The following is a 21,906-nucleotide window of genomic DNA, read 5'->3' on the forward strand; positions in this document are numbered from 1 at the left end:
ATATAGCTCATTTACCCATCTCTTTTGATAGATGTAACATGCAAATTGCTAATGCCTTATGAAACGGTAACCTTTCTGAATATTGATGCTGTTATTAGGAAAGCCTTCCCATGAATACTGGCAAATACTCCAGGTCTTTTGTTCCCCAGGCTGGGCAGAAGGAAGCCAGCACAGTGTGGAAGGAACAGGTTTTTCAAGGTTCAAGGCTGACTTCTTCCAGTTCCAGCCCTGGGAGTGTGAATTTCCATGTTCACAACAGAGATGTAAAGGCCACAGAAATATTGGTGCTAATTAAATTCAGTAATAGTTGTTCATTACTTCATTGCCCAATCAACCGGAGCAAAAGGTGTGCAATTGGAATATAATTGAAAGAAATCAGAGATGTCATTATTCACAAGTAATTAATCAGATGGGGACAGAATTTTATCATTGCATAATTTTCACTGAGGTTATTTTCCAGCCCTCCAGAGAGAGAAAAACTTGTTGAATTACATTATCATGCATTTTACAAAAGTGTTCATAGCTTCATTTTAAACCCTATGTAGCAAACGGTAGATCTGGCATTCTCATTTTTTTCATATATAAAACTTCACTTATTCCTATAGCCACACTGAAGAAAACAATGTGAAAAAAGTACACCTTTTTAGGAGGTTACAAAAAACTTCAAATGTATGACAGTCACAGCTACATTTTTTTCAGGGCCCCACACCCTGCTACTATTGACAGCCAACAACTGAGCCACTCATGTTAAAATGAATGCCGGATCCAAGCCCCCACCCACAATCAGTCTGATGGGCTGGATGGGCCTCACTGTGTCCATGACTCCCCAAGTTGTCCAGGAAGGGTCTACCCCCTCAGCTCAAGGGCGGGCCAAGTTTGAAAACCATCAGATGGGATTTGTACCCCCTGTCCCTCTGAACTTCAAGGTCTGCTCCTGACTTCTGGTAGCAAACATTTCTGATTTTGAACTATTCCCCATCCATTAAACTATTCTTCATGTTATTCTTACCATGACCTCTCAGCATTATTTAGATTAGGAAATTTAGGAAGAAGGAAACTTCCTTGCTCAATTTCCCAAGCTGAACTGCTGAGAGACCTCAATTAGCAGCTTCTGGGTTCTGCCTTTGGACTTGGCCCAGTGACTCCTTCTCTTCTAACGGCTCCAAGGCCATTGGTTAACCTGCCCTGGGCTTCGACCATCAAGTACTCAATGGGCTGACAAATGAGCAAGGTCTCTGGGATGAACTCTCAATGCACAAAGGTGCTAGATTAAAGAAACTGGCTGGTTATCTGGCAAAAGTGAGTTTTGGAGATTTTATTTCTGTATAACCTTATGAATTTCAAGTTCTTCCCATGAGGTCCTGCAAATCTGCTTGATTTTAGTGTAAAACCTACAGACTCAAATTTTTCCAAAACCATGGGCTTAGTCCTGAGCTGTCTTAATGATTGGAGAAGGCACCTCTCACCTGCTGAACTGCAGCCCAGGGATGATCCAGCCACACACCCTTACATAGACTTCCTTCTGATAGGAGCAAGGAGCAGAGCCTGCTGCGCTGAAAGTTACCAGGATTGGGGGTAGGTAGTGGTGAGGGGTGCTGAAGGTCCCCGGGTTCATATTTTCAAAGCCTTGATGTCTGCACACTCTAAAAATGCCCCAAACTCTGAGAAATACAGTTTGTGAATGTCTCCCCCTGCATATGTTTTTGATGAATTTCAGACATCAATGTAGCCATAACTGGAGGATGGGATGAGCCTATATTGGAGCTCTGCCTTCTGTCCACATGGCAAGCAGGGACACTTTCTGAGACTCTCTATGCAGCAGAGCTTGCTTGGTTTTGCCAACTTGGGAAGGGAAACCTCATAGAACTCAGTGATGTGCTCATATCTCCTATGGTATGAATGTAAGTGAGCATCTCCTGATTGACTGTGGAGACCTTTCTGATGGTAGGTGCAGGCTGAGATTCATCAGCTAAGGCTCACCCATCTGTCCTCTGATAGGCGACAGTTTCTAATGCCTTTAATCATTAGATGAAACAAAGAAAGATTTTTGTATTTGGAAATCACTATTTGGCCATGCCTCCTGATATTTTTCAAAATCTCCATCGTCATTTCCATCTCTCTTTTCTATTCATTCTTAAAAAAAAATGGGTTTAGTCAGCTGGGTGCGGTCGCTCACGCCTGTAATCCCAGCACTTTGGGAGGCCGAGGTGGGTGGATCACGAGTCAGGAGATCAAGACCTCCTGGCTAACACGGTGAAACCCTGTCTCTACTAAAAATACAAAAAATTAGCTGGGTGTGGTGGCGGGTGCCTGTGGTCCCAGCTACTCGGGAGGCTGAGGCAGGAGAATAGCATGAATCTGGGAGGTGGAGCTTGCAGTGAGCCGAGATTGTGCCACTGCATTCCAGCCTGGGCAACAGAGCAACACTCTGTTTCCAAAACAAAACAAAACAAAACAAACAAAAAAAATTGGGTTTAGCCAGTAGTGCTGAATTCTGGCTGAGTAGAATCATAGTGAACTTTTTTTTTTTGAGACAGGGTCTCGCTCTGTCGCCCAGGGTGGAGTGCAGTGGCGCGATCTTGGCTCACTGCAACCTCTGCATCCCGGGTTCAAATGATTCTCCTGCCTCAGCCTCCTGAGTAGCTGGGATTACAGGCGCCCGCTGCCATGCCTGGCTAATTCTTTTTGTATTTTTAGTAGAGACGGGGTTTCACCATATTGGCCAGGCTGGTCTCGAACTCCTGACCTCATGATCCACCCGCCTTGGCCTCCCAAAATGCTGGGATTACAGGTATGAGCCACCGTGCCTGGCCTCATAGTGAACTTTTTAAAGAACTGCATATGCCTCTGGTGCAGCCATGGCCATTGTGACTCAGTGGGCCCAAAGCAGCGTGAAGGCACTGGCAATGACAGACAAAGAAGAACACTTACCAGGTGACTCCTTTCGTCTCCCACGCCCCTCCTCGTGCTCATGCTTTCCTCTACCTTCTTGAGCTGTTTTAAGGTCCTTGTCTGCTCATTTTATCAGCATCTGTTATTTCTGCATCGTTTCTAGTGATTGATTTTCCTCCTGATTATGGGTCATGCTTCTTTGCACACTAGGTAATTTTAAAATTGAATTTTGGATATTGTGAATCTTACATTGTTTGGTGTTTGATTTTGTTAAGGTTAAGTTATCTGAAAACAGCTTGACCCTTTTGAGGCTTACTTTTTGGATTTGTTTGGACTTGTTGAAATATCCCTGGGGATATTCGGTAATGTCTGGAGACAGTTTGGTTGTGACAACCTTGGGGAAAATGCTACTGGTGGCTAATGGGTAGAGGCCAGAGATGCAGCTAATATTCTACAATGCACAGGGCAGTGCCACCTTCAACCCCGCAACAAAGAATTAGCTGAAAATGTCCATAGTGTTGAGGCCGAGAAACCCTGATGTGGGCTAATTTAGTCCCAGTGTTACAACATGACCCTTCTGAGGATTCTACCTGATGTCTCGTGTGTGACAAGGTGTTTGTACCTTGGCTGGTGGGAGCCTAAATTGCTTCCACGTAGGTCCTGAATGATGTGACCTACCACTCTCTGGAAGTTCTTTTCTTGGTTTCAGGTATTATTCTCTTGGGCAGGTGCAGATCAGTATTCAGGCAAAGACCTGGGAAGTTCCCTGCAGGCTGCTGGAACTCTCCTTTGCAGTTCTCCTCTTTCTAAATTCCGTCTACATCAGCCTCTCTAATTTCCGTCTCTACCTCCTCTACTCAGCAAAGACCCCAGGCTCAGCTGAGTTTCCCCTCCCAAGCTGCAACCTGGACACTGCCTCCAGGTGGGGACAATTGTAGGACTCACCTGTCTTGTTTTCCTCCTCTCAGGGGTCATAGTGCCGCATTGCTTGTTGTTCAATATCTGGAAATCATTGTTTCCTAGCTGTTGTCTGGTTTCTCTATCATGGCTGGAAGAAGAAGTCTCCCAGAGTGGTTTCAATATCCCACCATAGTTTGGAAACTTAGCTCTGGGCTTTGATGAATGTTTTCCAGTGGTTGGAGTACACCGTTCAGTCTTGTAAAATAAAAGCACTCAAGTTTTAAGTACTTGGGCTTCAAGAGAACTTGATTCAGGAAATAAAGAGGTCACTGAGACCAAACAGGAGGTAAAGAGAACATTTCCTTTCTTCTCACAGTTATCAAAAGGTGCAAAACAATTTTCCCTATTTCCAGACCAAGTTGAAGAGCTTAGCCAGATCAAAGCTTTTGGAATCTCACCTTTCCCCCTGAAGTCCCGGCCTCCAAGGAGTATTTTTGCTGTGATGTTCTTATGGCTGTGACTGCAGTGAAGACTCTACCTCCAGCCTGAGGAGGGCTGAGAAAAGGCTGTTTCACAAAGGGCAATAAAAATTTCCACGAGCTCTGCCACTCCGCCAACAGGCTGGGAGACCCTGCCTCATTCCTGTGCCTTGCCTGCTGTCTGGTGGGTGCTGGGGTCCTCCTAGAAGCCTCAGCTCAGCCTCCGCTGGCAATGGATGATGGCCTCCATTCAAATGCAGACATGAGAAGCCCAAGAGCCAAGAGGGAAATGAAATGGCTGTACTTGGGTCTCAATGCTGCCCTCTTGCCATGTTCTTCCAGCACCTGCCAACTGGAGCTGCCTGTCAGAGGGCAAGGTCCTAAAGAGGTGTGAGGAGTTAGAGGTCTGAAGTCAGTTCTGTTGCATCAGGAGGCATATCTGGTGAGTGAGGTCTCCAATCTTGCTACAATGGACAGTATTTAATGAGAGGTCAAGTGTGAGTTGATCCAGGGCATTGGCAGCTTAGGCTTATAAGATCTATCTGACATCATTTTGGTCAATTTCCACCAGGGAATTGGGAATTTGTGGGGAGACCATATCTACATTTCAGTCAAACTAAGGGAGAGAAGAGACGGCAGATGACAGGTGGTGGTGTGGTTAAGAGAAAGAGCACTGGGTTGAGACTGTCTGGGCTCTCACCAGCTGAGTGACTATGGCAGTTTTCTTCTTCTCTTTGAGCCTAGTTTTCTCATCTGTGTTCATATGAACAATGATAATATCTGCCTTACTGCGTTGCTGGGGGCATTACAAGAGATAACCTATATAAAGGGTTAAGTCTTGGGGCTAGCATGGTGGCTGTACCCCGTGAAAGTGACACAGAGCCACGGCACCAAGACGTGGCCCCTGGATGCAGGCAAATTGTAACCAGTGATTTATGGGTGCTGCTGCTTTGTAAGCGGGTCTTGTTTAAATTGGGGTGAAACACTTCCCTTCCCTGCTTCCCCACACTCAAAGCGTCAGGTCACAGAGACTTATGACCTTCTATATTCTTGGCTCAGGGTAATCTCCATCCCCCAAGCAATTCAGAGATTAGTCATCAAATTGGCCAGGACCTGAATGCACAGTTTTCATTCAGAGCACACCCGCTCCTGGGGCCAGCTGCAAATTCCATCACAGACAAGAGACTCTTGAGAGTGTGAGTTCATCCACACCTGATTCCCTCACGATAAAGCTAGGGCTAAGGCAGAAAGCATTAATGAGGCATTTTTGACATAAAATGGACCTCCCTAGGAACAAGGATCTGAATAGGGTTTTACCATCTTATGGAAGATTGCATGGCCCTCACAGCTTAGTGTACTTTAGAATCCTTAGAACTTTCTAAGAATTCAGACTCCTGGGTTCTGGGAGGGGTGGCGTCCAGAAATCTATGTTTTTAAATAGAGTACTTGGTGGTTCTGTTGCAGTTCTGAAACCATGATCTGCAAGTTCTAGACCAATATTTTCCAACCGCATGAGCCCCAAAGAAAGTCATAAAAAAGCCAGTTGAATTGTCCATGTTAAGAAAACTGGTGTGTAGAAGGGCAGGGATGGGGGCAGATGTGAGTCAGAGAGGAGAGTGTGGAAGCCAGGACCACTGTGTGCAAGGAGAGCTGAGAGATGAGATGGAACAAAAGAGGCTGGTGTCAGCTGATTCCTGAATTGCCTCATTGAAGCTCACCACAGCTGTGTGAGACACATGAGGCCTATTTTTCCAAAGAGAAAATTCTGTGAGGCCAGAGAGATGGTGCAGGCTGCACATTGACACAGTTAGGAGTGGCAGAAGGAGGATTCCATCTATGTTACATCTTCTTCTGCAGATTGTACTTCTCATGGGGTGCTAGGTAGGGGGCAGCACATCTCCTGACAACAGCTAGAATCCAGGGAGGTTCAGAGCTAACTACAGAGAAAGTCAACTACACCAGAATCAAGTGGTTAGGGGCAGTCATCATGCCCATCTAAATCGGGTGCTCTTTCTCTTTCCTTCTGATTGAGACATTTGTCCCTCCACAGCTTTCTCACTGAGAACTTCCTTACAGTTCTGAGGACCACATGTGTTCTTACCACCCTCTGTTTTTGCCACTCTAGGTCTTCTTCCTCCTCTAGTGGAGCAGACGGATCAAAGAGGAAACACTTGGGCTTGCTCTTGTATCAAATATGTATTAAGGACTTACTATGTGCCAGGAACTATGGTAGGTGCTGGGGACACAGAGGTCAAAGAGGCTTATCATCTGATCAAGGAGGCACCCATCCCAATGATGCCAGGCCAGGGTGTCTACACAGAGTTGTGGATCCAGAGAACTCAGCAAGAATGCATGGAGGAGACCTTTGGGCACATTCTTTATGGAAGAGTGGGAGGTTTCCAGGCGTGGGGGGACAGAGAGAGTATAGGCAAATAGGGAAAGGGAGGACATTTTAGGCAGAAGGAATGGCAATTTCTGAATGGGGGCACAGGAAGGGAAAACCTAAACAGAACCCAGTAGTCTCTCTGAGCTGAGGAGACACAGGGTGTGACTGTAATTTGCATGGCACACTTCTTGAGAGGAAAAAGAAGAGCTCCAGAAGTTTGCTTCAGGCCCTCTTGAGTCTGGCTGAAAATTAATCTGTGCTGTATAGGGAGAAAGTCTCTATGACCAGACAGAGAAAACTGGCAAGGAAAGAACATCTTACTGGGGAGCTGTGAGATGAGCACTTCTCAGCACTACCTCAGAGTCATGAATCATTCAGGTCCTTCACCACCTGGAATGTAAAGACCTCACTGAATACCGGGAAAATCATCTAGAGCCCCGAGAAGGGTCTTGTCTTAGTAGTGCAGCTAAACTCGCCTCAGTAAAGGCTACCCTAGATCCACCCATAATAATTTTAAAACCAGTTGTTGAAATAATCAAGCCATTCCTCAAGTGGTTTAGCTGGCAAGAAAAGTTCAACCCTTTTTTTTTTTAACAAGACTACAACAAAATCCAGCAAGTAATAATATAAAATTTACAATGTCTGTCATCCAATCAAAATTACTAAACATTCAAAGAATCCAGAGCATATGACTCATAACCAAGATAATACTGATTAGTAAAAACAGATTCATTAATGATGCAAATGAGAGAATTAGCAAGCAATGATCTATTAAAAGGCTATTACAGATATTATAATTATATTGTTTTCCCTTTAAATTCAATGATTTAAGAAAAGACATCACCATAATGGGGCAAGAAATGGATGATTTTTTAAAAAGATCTTCTTGATAAGAAAAAAATGACACTATCTAAAATGGAAATTTTACTGGATGGGGTTAACAGCAGATTGGATGCTGCAGAAAAAAAGATCAACGAACTTTCCAAAATGAAGACAAGAGAGAAAAAATAAAAAAAAGAGACAGAGAGCAAGAGTGAGATTTGGAGAGGGAGAGACAGCAAGAGACAAAGAGCACTGTAAGATCTATCTGACATCATTTTGGTCAATTTCCACCAGGGAATTGGGAACTTGTGGGGGAACCATATCCACATTTCAGCCAAACCAAGGGAGAGAAGAGATGGCAGATGACAGGTGGTGGTGTGGTTAAGAGAAAGAGCACTGGGTTGAGACTGTCTGGGCTCTTACTAGCTGAGTGACCGTGGCAATTTTCTTCTTCTCTTTGAGCCTAGTTTTCTCATCTGTGTTCATATGAACAATGATAATATCTGCCTTATAGCATTGTTGGGGGCATTAAAAGAGATAACCTATATAAAAGGTTGAGACTTGGAATTGGCGTGGAGGCTGTACCCCATGAAAATTAGTTGTTGTTGTTGTCCAAGTTTGAACATACGTTTTCCTGCCATCTCCAACTCTATCACAGAGCCGTGGCACAAAGACGTGGCCCCTGGGTGCAGGCAAATTATAACTAGTACTTTATGGATGCTGCTCCTGTGACCTGGAGGATGATGTCAAGAAGCCCAACACACGTATGATTAGATACACAGAAAGAATGTGGGGGAGGAGTGAGGAGAAAAAAGATTTGAAGAAATAATGGCTAAAAGTTTTCCAAGTTAATGACATTTGTGTCAAGCATACAATAGCAGAAGCCAGATTCTCAAGGTTGTCCCATGCTGCATTAAGTGTTTCCAAAATCATGGTCCACAGGGTTAACAGCAGGGGTTCTCCAGTCCAAGAGAAATGATCACCATACACAAATTAACTGAAGCAGCTAGCTGCTGTACTTATGACTGAGATGATATCAATTTAGGGCAGGATCACGTATTGTGTCTGTTATGATTGGCTGTTAGAAAAAGGAAAATATCTGGCAGACACAATCTGTATTTGTATTTTATTGCTGCCTAACAAATTATTACAAGCATAGCAGCTTAAAACAACACCATTGATTATTTGTAGATCAGAAGTCCTGGTGTAGGTTAGATGGCTTCTCTGATTAGGATGTCTTCAGGTTGAATCAAGGTGTCACCTGAGACTGTGATCTCTGAGGCTTTGGGATCCTCTTCCAAGATCACTGGTTCATGGCAGAATTCAGTTCCTTGTGGCTACAGGGCTGAAGTCCCCATTTTCTTACTGGCTGTTAGCCAGAGACCTTCTCAGCTTTTAGAGGACTGCTTCAGGTCACTGTCTGAGGCTCTAGTCGTGGGCAGCTCACAATATGTTGTTTGCTTCTTCAAGGCCAGAAGGAGAATCTCTGCAACTTTGAATCTCTCTGACTTCTTTTTTTAAATTATTTTTTATTTTTTTATTTTTATTTTATTATTATTATACTTTAAGTTTTAGGGTACATGTGCACAATGTGCAGGTTTGTTATGTATGCATGTGCCATGTTGGTGTGCTGTACCCATTAACTTGTCATTTAACATTAGGTATATCTCCTAATGCTATCCCTCCCCCCTCCCCCCACCCCACAACAGTCCCCGGAGTGTGATGTTCCCCCTCCTGTGTCCATGTGTTCTCATTGTTCAATTCCCACCTATGAGTGAGAACATGCGGTGTTTGGTTTTTTGTCCTTGCGATAGTTTGCTGAGAATGATGGTTTCCAGTTTCATCCATGTCCCTACAAAGGACATGAACTCATCATTTTTTATGGCTACATAGCATCCCATGGTGTATATGTGCCACATTTTCTTAATCCAGTCTATCGTTGTTGGACATTTGGGTTGGTTCCAAGTCTTTGCTATTGTGAATAGTGCCGCAGTAAACATATGTGTTCATGCGTCTTTATAGCAGCATGATTTATAATCCTTTGGGTATATACCCAGTAATGGGATGGCTGGGTCAAATGGTATTTCTAGTTCTAGATCCCTGAGGAATCGCCACACTGACTTCCACAATTGTTGAACTAGTTTACAATCCCACCAACAGTATAAAAGTGTTCCTATTTCTCCACATCCTCTCCAGCACCTGTTGTTTCCTGATTTTTTAATGATGGCCATTCTAACTGGTGTGAGATGGTATCTCATTGTGGTTTTGGTTTGCATTTCTCTGATGGCCAGTGATGATGAGCATTTTTTCATGTGTTTTTTGGCTGCATAAATATCTTCTTTTGAGAAGTGTCTGTTCATATCCTTTGCCCACTTTTTGATGGGGTTGTTTGTTTTTTTTCTTGTAAATTTGTTTGAGTTCACTGTAGATTCTGGATATTAGCCCTTTGTCAGATGAGTAGGTTGTGGAAATTTTCTCCCATTTTGCAGGTTGCCTGTTCACTCTGATGGTAGTGTCTTTTGCTGTGCAGAAGCTCTTTGGTTTAATTCGATCCCATTTGTCAATTTTGGCTTCTGTTGCCATTGCTTTTGGTGTTTTAGACATAAAGTCCTTGCACATGCCTATGTCCTGAATGGTATTGCCTAGGTTTTCTTCTAGGGTTTTTATGATTTTAGGTCTAACATTTAAGTCTTTAATCCATCTTGAATTAATTTTTGTATAAGGTGTAAGGAAGGGATCCAGTTTCAGCTTTCTACATATGGCTAGCCAGTTTTGCCTGCACCATTTATTAAATAGGGAATCCTTTCCCCATTGCTTGTTTTTGTCAGGTTTGTCAAAGATCAGATGGTTGTAGATATGTGGCATTATTTCTGAGGGCTCTGTTCTGTTCCATTGATCTACATCTCTGTTTTGGTACCAGTACCATGCTGTTTTGGTTACTGTAGCCTTGTAGTATAGTTTGAAGTCAGGTAACCTGATGCCTCTGGCTTTGTTCTTTTGGCTTAGGATTGACTTGGTGATGCAGGCTGTTTTTTGGTTCCATATGAACTTTAAAGTAGTTTTTTCCAATTCTGTGAAGAAAGTCATTGGTAGCTTGATGGGGATGGCATTGAATCTATAAATTACCTTGGGCAGTATGGCCATTTTCATGATATTGATTCTTCCTACCCATGGGCATGGAATGTTCTTCCGTTTGTTTGTATCCTCTTTTATTTCATTGAGCAGTGGTTTGTAGTTCTCCTTGAAGAGGTCCTTCACATCCCTTGTAAGTTGGATTCCTAGGTATTTTATTCTCTTTGAAGCAACTGTGAATGGGAGTTCACTCATGATTTTGCTCTCTGTTTGTCTGTTATTGATGTATAAGAATGCTTGTGATTTTTGTACATTGATTTTGTATCCTGAGACTTTGCTGAAGTAGCTTATCAGCTTAAGGAGATTTGGGGCTGAGACAATGGGGTTTTCTAGATATACAATCATGTCATCTGCAAAGAGGGACAATTTGACTTCCTCTTTTCCTAATTGAATACCCTTTATTTCCTTCTCCTGCCTGATTGCCCTGGCCAGAACTTCCAACACTATGTTGAATAGGAGTGGTGAGAGAGGGCATCCCTGTCTTGTGCCAGTCTTCAAAGGGAATGCTTCCAGTTTTTGCCCATTCAGGATGATATTGGCTGTGGTTTTGTCATAGATAGCTGTTATTATTTTGAGCTACGTCCCATGAATACCTAATTTATTGAGAGTTTTTAGCATGAAGCATTGTTGAATTTTGTTGAAGGCCTTTTCTGCATCTATTGAGATAATCATGTAGTTTTTGTCTTTGGTTCTGTTTATATGCTGGATTACATTTATTGATTTGCATATGTTGAACCAGCCTTGCATCCCAGGGATGAAGCATGGTGGATAAGCTTTTTGATGTGCTGCTGGATTCGGTTTGCCAGTATTTTATTGAGGATTTTTGCATCAATATTCATCAAGGATATTTGTCTAAAATTCTGTTTTTTGGTTGTGTCTCTGCCAGGCTTTGGTATCAGGATGATGCTGGTCTCATAAAATGAGTTAGGGAGGATTCCCTCTTTTCCTATTGATTGGAATAGTTTCAGAAGGAATGGAACCAGCTCCTCCTTGTACCTCTGGTAGAATTCGGCTGTGAATCCATCTGGTCCTGGACTTTTTTTGGTTGGTAAGCTATTGATTATTGCCACAATTTCAGAGCCTGTTATTGGTCTATTCAGAGATTCAACTTCTTCCTGGTTTAGTCTTGGGAGGGTGTGTGTGTGTGGAGGAATTTATTCATTTCTTCTAGATTTTCTAGTTTATTTGCATAGAGGTGTTTTTAGTATTCTCTGATGGTAGTTTGTATTTCTGTGGGATCGGTGGTGATATCCCCTTTATCATTTTTTATTGCGTCTGTTTGATTCTTCTCTCTTTTCTTCTTTATTAGTCTTGCTAGCGGTCTATCAATTTTGTTGATCTTTTCAAAAAACCAGCTCCTGGATTCATTAATTTTTTGAAGGGTTTTTTGTGTCTCTATTTCCTTCAGTTCTGTTCTGATTTTAGTTATTTCTTGCCTTCTGCTAGCTTTTGAATGTGTTTGCTCTTGCTTTTCTAGTTCTTTTAATTGTAATGTTAGGGTATCAATTTTGGATCTTTCCTGCTTTCTCTTGTGGGCATTTAGTGCTATAAATTTCCCTCTACACACTGCTTTGAATGTGTCCCAGAGATTCTGGTATGTTGTGTCTTTGTTCTCATTGGTTTCAAAGAACATCTTTATTTCTGCCTTCATTTTGTTATGTACCCAATAGTCATTCAGGAGCAGGTTGTTCAGTTTCCATGTAGTTGAGTGGTTTTGAGTGAGTTTCTTAATCCTGAGTTCTAGTTTGATTGCATTGTGGTCTGAGAGACAGTTTGTTATAATTTCTGTTCTTTTACATTTGCTGAGGAGAGCTTTACTTCCAACTATGTGGCCAATTTTGGAATAGGTGTGGTGTGGTGCTGAAAAAAATGTATGTTCTGTTGATTTGGGGTGGAGAGTTCTGTAGATGTCTATTAGGTCTGCTTGTTGCAGAGCTGAGTTCAATTCCTGGGTATCCTTGTTAACTTTCTGTCTTATTGATCTGTCTAATGTTGACAGTGGGGTGTTAAAGTCTCCCATTATTATTGTGTGGGAGTCTAAGTCTCTTTGTAGGTCACTAAGGACTTGCTTTATGAATCTGGGTGCTCCTGTATTGGATGCATATATATTTAGGATAGTTAGCTCTTCTTGTTGAATTGATCCCTTTACCATTATGTAATGGCCTTCTTTGTCTCTTTTGATCTTTGTTGGTTTAAAGTCTATTTTATCAGAGACTAGGATTGCAACCCCTGCCTTTTTTTGTTTTCCATTTGCTTGGTAGACCTTCCTCCATCCCTTTATTTTGAGCCTATGTGTGTCTCTGCACGTGAGATGGGTTTCCTGAATACAGCACATTGATGGGTCTTGACTCTTTATCCAATTTGCCAGTCTGTGTCTTTTAATTGGAGCATTTAGCCCATTTACATTTAAAGTTAATATTGTTATGTGTGAATTTAGTCCTGTCATTATGATGTTAGCTGGTTATTTTGCTCGTTAGTTGATGCAGTTTCTTCCTAGCCTTGATGGTCTTTACATTTTGGCATGTTTTTGCAGTGGCTGGTACCGGTTGTTCCTTTCCATGTTTAGTGCTTCCTTCAGGAGCTCTTTTAGGGCAGGCCTGGTGGTGACAAAATCTCTCAGCATTTGCTTGTCTGTAAAGTATTTTATTTCTCCTTCACTTATGAAGCTTAGTTTGGCTGGATATGAAATTCTGGGTTGAAAATTCTTTTCCTTAAGAATGTCAAATGTTGGCCCCCACTCTCTTCTGGCTTGTAGAGTTTCTGCCGAAAGATCTGCTGTTAGTCTGATGAGCTTCCCTTTGTGGGTAACCCGACCTTTCTCTCTGGCTGCCCTTAACATTTTTTCCTTCATTTCAACTTTGGTCAATCTGACAATTATGTGTCTTGGAGTTGCTCTTCTCGAGGAGTATCTTTGTGGTGTTCTCTGTATTTCCTGAATCTGAATGTCGGCCTGCCTTGCTAGATTGGGGAAGTTCTCCTGGATAATATCCTGCAGAGTGTTTTCCAACTTGGTTCTATTCTCCTCATCACTTTCAGGGACGTCACTTTCACATAGTCCCATATTTCTTGGAGGCTTTGTTCGTTTCTTTTTATTCTTTTTTCTCTAAACTTCCCTTCTCACTTCGTTTCATTCATTTCATCTTCCATCACTGATACCCTTTCTTCCAGTTGATTGCATTGGCTCCTGAGGCTTCTGCATTCTTCACGTAGTTCTCGAGCCTTGGCTTTCAGCTCCATCAGCTCCTTTAAGGACTTCTCTGTATTGGTTATTCTAGTTATCCATTCGTCTAATCTTTTTTCAAAGTTTCTAACTTCTTTGCCATTGGTTTGAATTTCCTCCTGTAGCTCGGAGTAGTTTGATCGTCTGAAGCCTTCTTCTCTCAACTCGTCAAAGTCATTCTCCATCCAGCTCTGTTTTGTTGCTGCTGAGGAGCTGCGTTCCTTTGGAGGAGGAGAGGCGCTCTGCTTTTTAGAGTTTCCAGTTTTTCTGCTCTGTTTTTTCCCCATCTTTGTGGTTTTATCTACTTTTGGTGTTTGATGATGGTGAGGTAAAGATGGGTTTTTGGTGTGGATGTCCTTTCTGTTTGTTAGTTTTCCTTCTAACAGAGAGGACCCTCAGCTGCAGGTCTGTTGGAGTTTACTAGAGGTCCACTCCAGACCCTGTTTGCCTGGGTGTCAGCAGCGGTGGCTGCAGAACAGCAGTGGGTGTAGAACAGTGGATTTTGGTGACCCGCAAATGCTGCTGCCTGATCGTTCCTCTGGAAGTTTTGTCTCAGAGGCATACCCGGCCCTGTGTGGTGTCAGTCTGCCCCTACTTGTGGGTGCCTCCCAGTTAGGCTGCTTGGGGGTCAGGGACCTACTTGAGGAGGCAGTCTGCGCGTTCTCAGATCTCCAGCTGCATGCTGGGAGACCCACTACTCTCTTCAAAGCTGTCAGACAGGGACATTTAAATCTGCAGAGGTTACTGCTGTCTTTTTGTTTGTCTGTGCCCTGCCCCCAGAGGTGGAGCCTACAGAGGCAGGCAGGCCTCCTTGAGCTGTGGTGGGCTCCACGCAGTTCGAGCTTCCAGGCTGCTTTGTTTACCTAATCAAGCCTGGGCAATGGCAGGCGCCCCTCCCCTAGCCTCGCTGCCGCCTTGCAGTTTGATCTCAGACTGCTGTACTAGCAATCAGTGAGACTCCGTGGGCATAGGACCCTCCGAGCCAGGTGTGGGATATAATCTCCTGGTGTGCTGTTTGTTAAGCATGTTGGAAAAGTGCAGCATTAGGGTGGGAGTGACCAGATTTTACAGGTGCCATCTGTCACAGCTTTCTTTGACTAGGAAAGGGAACTCCCTGACCCCTTGCACTTCCCGAGTGAGGCAGTGCCTCACCCTGCTTCGGCTCATGCATGGTGCGCTGAACCCACTATCCCGCACCCGCTGTCTGGCACTCCCTAGTGAGATGAACCCGGTACCTCAGATGGAAATGCAGAAATCACCCATCTTCTGCGTTGCTCATGCTGGGAGCTGTAGACCAGAACTGTTCCTATTCAGCCATCTTGGCTCCACCGAATCTCTCTGACTTCTATAAAAGGCTAACCTGACTAGGTCAGGCCTGTCTGATATAATCTCCCTTTTGATTGACTCAATGTCAACTGATTAGTAGCCTTGATTACATCTGTAAAACCCAACCCTTTTGCCATATAATGTAACTTAATCATGGATATGATAGCCTGTCATATTCATAGGATCTTTTCACCATCAAAGACAGGGGAACATATAGGGCATGTACACCAAGGGCAATCTTAAAAATCATCTGAGTATTTGGCCTGCCACATTATATTTTAAGTTTTTGCATCTGTGGAGTAAAGGAAATAGAAGGAGCCCTTGGGATTCAAAGCACGTAGGTTGAAGTCTCTGTCTGGGAGCTCCATGAGGCAAAGTGCACATCATCTGCTCTAGCTCACCATGTGCCCCTGGCAGCAGGTCAGCACTCAGTAGACATTTGTGGGATGCATTATGAATGAAGAAATGAATAAACAGAAGTGCATGCAGTATGTTTTAGATGAGCACCTGAGGCCAGGGTGAATGATAGTTGATTACTTAGTGCATGTAAGAGATCTTCCTTGATTCAATACTTACATTAGTCTCTATTACAGATTCACTCATTTTTCAGTGATCACAGACAGACAGATGGACAAACAGGTAACAGCTCTAGTTTGTCCAAATGAAGCTAAAAATGAAGGTCACTTTGTTTGATCAATGTTTTCATTAATCCAATTCCAAAAAGTGGAATTATTTAATTTCCTCTCTGTGAGTCTAATTTATATCTCTTCTCCATCTAGAAAGGATTTTGAGACAGCTCTAAAAATGAGTATCTTGGAAAATATCCCAAATTTAGGAATAATAACACATTAGAGAAACCAATAGGGCTGAAGACAAATGGGAGAAATATTTTCTCAAATATTTTCTGCAAAAAACCACCTCCCAGCAGAGTAGCCGGCAGCCAGGGGCAAGTGAATTGGCAACCAAGGGCCTGATGCCTCTGATTCAGCCCTCAATTTACAGAAAGCTCACAGATCTCCTTATTTTAGCCGCAAATGCACTCAACTCCTCACTGACGCTTTCTGGAAACTGCCAGCTTCTCAGTGCATGGCTCTAGGTTGGCTGCCTCATATCGTGCTAGTTTTCAAGGCAGGCTGTTTAGTGGTGATGTCCTGGGTCAGCTGTGTGAAAGGGACTTGGCTACTGGATATGCAGAGAGGCTCAGAAGTGAATGGGAGATGCCGTGTGCTTATATCCTCACTGCTGATTGGAAGTAGGAAAGCTCTGTAGTTCCCAATGCGTGCAGCCACTGTGCTGGCTGTCAGATATACAGGAAAAGAAACCATGAAGACTCTGTGGAGCAGCTCCACAATAATGGCTACTTATTCAGGTTCAGCCTCTGCAATCTGGAGGAAGCTTGCAAAATGAAAATCTGATTCCCTCGTTTTAAAACTAGGGAAAGGGGTTGTTTGTTTTTTTCTTGTAAATTTGTTTGAGTTCATTGTAGATTCTGGATATTAGCCCTTTGTCAGATGAGTAGGTTGCGAAAATTTTCTCCCATTCTGTAGGTTGCCTGTTCACTCTGATGGTAGTTTCTTTTGCTGTGCAGAAGCTCTTTAGTTTAATTAGATCCCATTTGTCAATTTTGGCTTTTGTTGCCATTGCTTTTGGTGTTTTAGACATGAAGTCCTTGCCCATGCCTATGTCCTCAATGGTATTACCTAGGTTTTCTTCTAGGGTTTTTATGGTTTTAGGTCTAACATGTAAGTCTTTAATCCATCTTGAATTAATTTTTGTATAAGGTGTAAGGAAGGGATCCAGTTTCAGCTTTCTACATATGGCTAGCCAGTTTTCCCAGCACCATTTATTAAATAGGGAATCATATGAACAGACACTCCTCAAAAGAAGACATTTATGCAGCCAAAAAACATGAAAAAATGCTCATCATCACTGGCCATCAGAGAAATGCAAATCAAAATCACAATGAGATACCATCTCACACCAGTTAGAATGGCGATTATTAAAAAGTCAGGAAACAACAGGTGCTGGAGAGGATGTGGAGAAATAGGAACACTTTTACACTGTTGGTGGGACTGTAAACTAGTTCAACCATTGTCGAAGTCAGTGTGGTGATTCCTCAAGGATCTAGAACTAGAAATACCATTTGACCCAGCCATCCCATTACTGGGTATATACCCAAAGGATTATAAATCATGCTACTATAAAGACACATGCACACATATGTTTATTGCAGCACTATTAGGAGATATACCTAATGCTAAATGACGAGTTAATGGGTGCAGCACACCAACATGGCACATGTATACATATGTAACAAACCTGCACATTGTGCACATGTACCCTTAAACTTAAAGTATAATAATAATAAATTTAAAAAATAATAAAAAATAAAAATAAAAATAAGGAAAGGGCTAGGGTTAATGGCTCACACTTGTAATCCCAGCATTTTGGGAGGCTGAGGTGGGAGGATCACTTGAGCCCATTCAAGACCAGCCTGGGCAACATAGTGAGACCCCATTTCAATCAATCAGTCAATCGATCAATCCATGAAAACCAAGGGAAATTGTCAGCAATGGTACTAAAATATAAATAATTTTCATTCTATTCTGTAGTCTTTCTCTTGACTTTTTTACAGTGTTTTAAATTTGCTATTTAACTTTGGCTTAAGTAAAAATTAAAATGTTAAATTATTATCACAAATTTTACTGTTCAGCTTTACATTGTGCAATGACAGTTTTAACACAAATACAAAAACCATTTAACTCACAGGGGGATTCACCAAAATGACACAGTTCATGTTTTTTTGTAGCTCAGAGATGCATATATGTATTTCATTCAAACCAGAATAATAGAAGTGCTGCACACATCAACTCAACTGTTTTTAATTTCATTGCTTCCTATAATTTTACCAATATTCTCTGCCCTTTGGCCTGCTGATGAGTGAGGAAAGACTACAAGGAAAGGAACTAGGGTGCCCTGTCTTTCTCTTCCTTCTGTGTCATCATTTCAGCATAAGCGGCTGGCTATACAGGGAAGTAGCATGAGTAAGACAGATTTTGATAGGGCTACTGGTCACTCATGTTTTTCAGAACATCATTGCCTTCTTTCTGCCTTTGAAGTCAGTCTGGTTCCAATGGGAAGTGGGACCTCATGGCTGTCAGCATTTCAACGTCCTTGTTCTGGGACAGAATGCACTCACCTTGTATTCACTGTATATCTTCCTGAACTCCCACACCTAGACTTTGTAGGTTCACCCAATGTCAATGGGGTGGTGAGGGAGTGCATGTGCCTCCTCTGCCCCCAGCATGCCCCATAGTCCTGTTGGCTGTCACTTACAAAACACAAGTTCAAAGACAAAGTATTGGTAGCTGGGTGCAGTGGCTCACGCCTGTAATCCTAGCACATTGGGAGGCCAAGGCAGGCAGATCACATGAGGTCAGGAGTTCGAGACCAGCCTGACCAACATGGAGAAACCCTGTCTCTACTAAAAATACAAAAATTAGCCAGGTGTGGTGGCACATGCCTGTAATCCCAGCTACTTGGGAGGCTGAGGCAGGAGAATTGTTTGAACCCAGGAGGCAGAGGTCGCAATGAGCCGAGATGGGGCCATTGCACTCTAACCTGGGCAACAACAGCGAAACTCTGTCTCAAAAAAAAAAAAAAAAAAGACAAAGTATTAAAATTTTCAAGATGGTGATATCAAAGGCACAGGCCCACAAAGGAAAAAAAATTGATCCATTGGACTTCATACAAATCAAATATTGGATGCATTAAAGGACACTCTCAACAGAATGAAAAGGCAGCCCACCTTTGGATGAACTGTGAGGATATGATGCCAAATGAAATAGTCCAACACAAAGGGACAAACACTGTTGTACTCTGCTTATATGAAGAACCCGGAATTGTCAAATTCACAGAAACAGAATGTAAAATAGAGGCTCCTGGGGGCTGGGAGGAGGAGGAATGGGGAATTATCATTTAATAGGTCCAGAGATGCTGTTCAGGATGATAAAAAAGTTCTGGAGATGGTTAGTGGTGATGGTTGTACAACATTGTGAACGTGCTTAATTGTGAACTTGAAAATGATTTAAATGGTGAATTTTATGTTATGTATATTTTACCACAATTAAAAAAAAATTCAAAATAGTGACACTAAACTGAGCGCATGGCACTTCTGAGTGCTGGCCCCTACGCAGATTCACAGGTCTCACACCCATGAAGCTGGCCTCGCACTTACCTGTGTTTACAGAACACGAAGTATGAATGCCTAGGATGGTTGTCAGTTACAGGTTCTTTTGTTGGACAGTGAGATCCCTGAGGTCAGGTGCATGTCCTATTTCCTGTACTAGTTATATGTTTGTTGACTTGAAATTCTAAGCTAAATTGAAGCTTATTCACAATATATTTGTTAAAAGTCAGTCTTATTAAGATATAATTTACATACATGATTACTCATATGCTTTTGAAACATACAGTTCATTTTGTTGTGACAAATGGGTACAGTTGAACTCCAGTACCAAATCATGACATAGGCCATTTCCACAAGCCAAAAAGTCTCCTGTGCCCTTTGCACTCAATGCCCTTCCAAGCCCAGTCCCTGGCAGCCACCCGTCTGCTCTCTAAAGCTATAGTGTTGCCTGTTCTGAAATGTCATGTAGCTGAAATCCTGAAGTATGTAGTATTGTGTGGCTGTGATAAATTTCGGTTACAACTTCTAGCATCTTAATTAAATAAATGGTGTTCCACTGAGACAGCAGAGGAGCAAGGGCTTGGCCTTGATCAGATGAAATTTGATATGAATCCTGACTCTTCCATTCATTAACTCTTCAATTTTTCATAGACTCTTAGCTGCCTCAGTGTCAGTTGCCTCACATGTAAAATGGAGTTACTAAGAGTGCTTTCCTCTTGTGCTGCTTTGAGGCTTGAGTAAGTTGTGTATGAAAAGCACTTAGGGAAGCCCTTGGCTCATAACAAGAGCCCAAAAAGTTATTGATAACATCATTATTGATGTTATTATTAATAAGAATAACATTTCTTTGCCTTTAGAATGGATTACAGGAGTACCTTCCTTTGTGAGTTGCCGTGGAGATTACATAATGCCTGTGAAGCATTTAGAATGGTGCCTGGCCCTTGGTAAGCACTCCATGGTGTGGCTGCTATGATTTTTCTGTTATAAAGCCATTAAGGACCAAATTTTGCTAGTGTTCAATAAGCAGAAGTTATCACTTCCCCTAATTCTGAGAAGGTGTGAAAGTCAGCCACACAAAGGACTCCTTTCTGTCAGTCTGGCTGAAAAAAATCACAGAAAGCAACCACCAGTGTAAAATATACCAAATCTGAAGGTCTTGTCCCCCTCAGGCCCAGGGCACGCATGTCATGCAGACAGGTGAGCCAGGAAGCTGGAAATGCCTTTGTTGTTGTTGTTGTTGTTGTTGTTCTTCTTCTTCTTCTTCTTCTTCTTCCTCCTCCTCCTCTTCCTCTTCCTCTTCTTCTTCTTCTGTCTCTGTTGCTTTGAAAGAAGAAAAACAATTGAGTTAAAAGTTAAAGGGTCAAGTGGGCTATTGAATTCTCAGAACTCTCTGAGGTGTTCCAAAGTCAGAGTAACTTCAGTGTATTTCATTTCAAAGTATTTCAAACTGCTCAGGACTCTAATTGGGGGAAAGTAGGAAGTGGTGGTAAACAATTCCTGGGGAAGGACATTTCCATACAGAATGAGAAATGGACTCAGTTCTAGAATCATCAGCTCACATTGTCAAGTACAGCTCATTCTACTGCACTTTACTTTATTATACTTTGCAGATATCACATACTTTACAAGTTGAAGGTTTGTGACAATCGTATTGGGCAAGTCTATCTGTGCTGTTCTTCCAAAAGCATGTGCTCACTGGGTGTGTCTGTGTCACATTCTAGAAATTCTCACAATATTTCAAACTTTTTCATTATTATATCTGTTAAGGTTATCTGTGATCAATGATCGTTCATGTTACTTTTTTTTTTTTTTTTTTGAGACAAAGTCTTGCTCTGTCGCCAGGCTGGAGTGCAGTGGCACGATCTCAGCCCACTGCAACCTCCGCCTCCTGGGTTCAAGTGATTCCCCTGCCTCAGCCTCCCCAGTAGCTGGGACTACAGGCACGTGCCACCATGCCCAGCTAATGCCCAGCTAATTTTTTTGTATTTTAGTAGAGACGGGGTTTCACCATGTTGGCCAAGATAGTCTCGATCTCCTGACCTCATGATCCACCCGCCTCAGCCTCCCAAAGTGCTGGGATTACAGGCATGAGCCACTGCGCCCGGCCTCATATTACTATTGTAATTGTCTTGAGGTGCCACAAATTGCACCCAGAAAACATACCAAACTTAATCAAGAAACTGTTCCAACAGCCAGTTGTTCTCTCACCTCTCTCCCTCTCTTAAGCCCTACCTATTTCCTGAGCTACAAAAGTATGAAAATTAGGCTAATTAATAAACTTACAATGGCCTCTGAGTGTTCAAGTGAAAGGAAGCGTTCACGTCTCTTGCTTTTTAAATCAAAAGCTAGAAATGATTATGCCTAGAAATGATTAGTTTAGAAATGATTAAGCTTAGTGAGGAAGACATGTCAACAGCCCAGTCAGGCTGAAAGCTGGGCCTCTTGCACCAAACAGTTAGCCAAATTGTGAATGCAAAGGAAAAATTCTTGAAGGAAATTAAAAGTGCTACTCCAGGGAATACACGAATGATAAGAAAGTAAAACAGCCTTATTGCTGATA

The 21,906-nt window shown here is 42.5% G+C and overlaps 1 protein-coding gene across 2 annotated transcripts in view; it reads left to right on the forward strand.

Moving 5' to 3' along the window:
* Positions 1-21,906, forward strand: part of CUNH10orf90 (chromosome unknown C10orf90 homolog) — a 260,887-nt gene that overhangs the window by 1,231 nt on the left and 237,750 nt on the right. The window lies entirely within an intron of this gene.

This window comes from Hylobates moloch, unplaced genomic scaffold (assembly GCF_009828535.3).
Source record: "Hylobates moloch isolate HMO894 unplaced genomic scaffold, HMol_V3 SCAFFOLD_3, whole genome shotgun sequence".
NCBI classification, from domain to species: Eukaryota; Metazoa; Chordata; class Mammalia; order Primates; family Hylobatidae; genus Hylobates; species Hylobates moloch.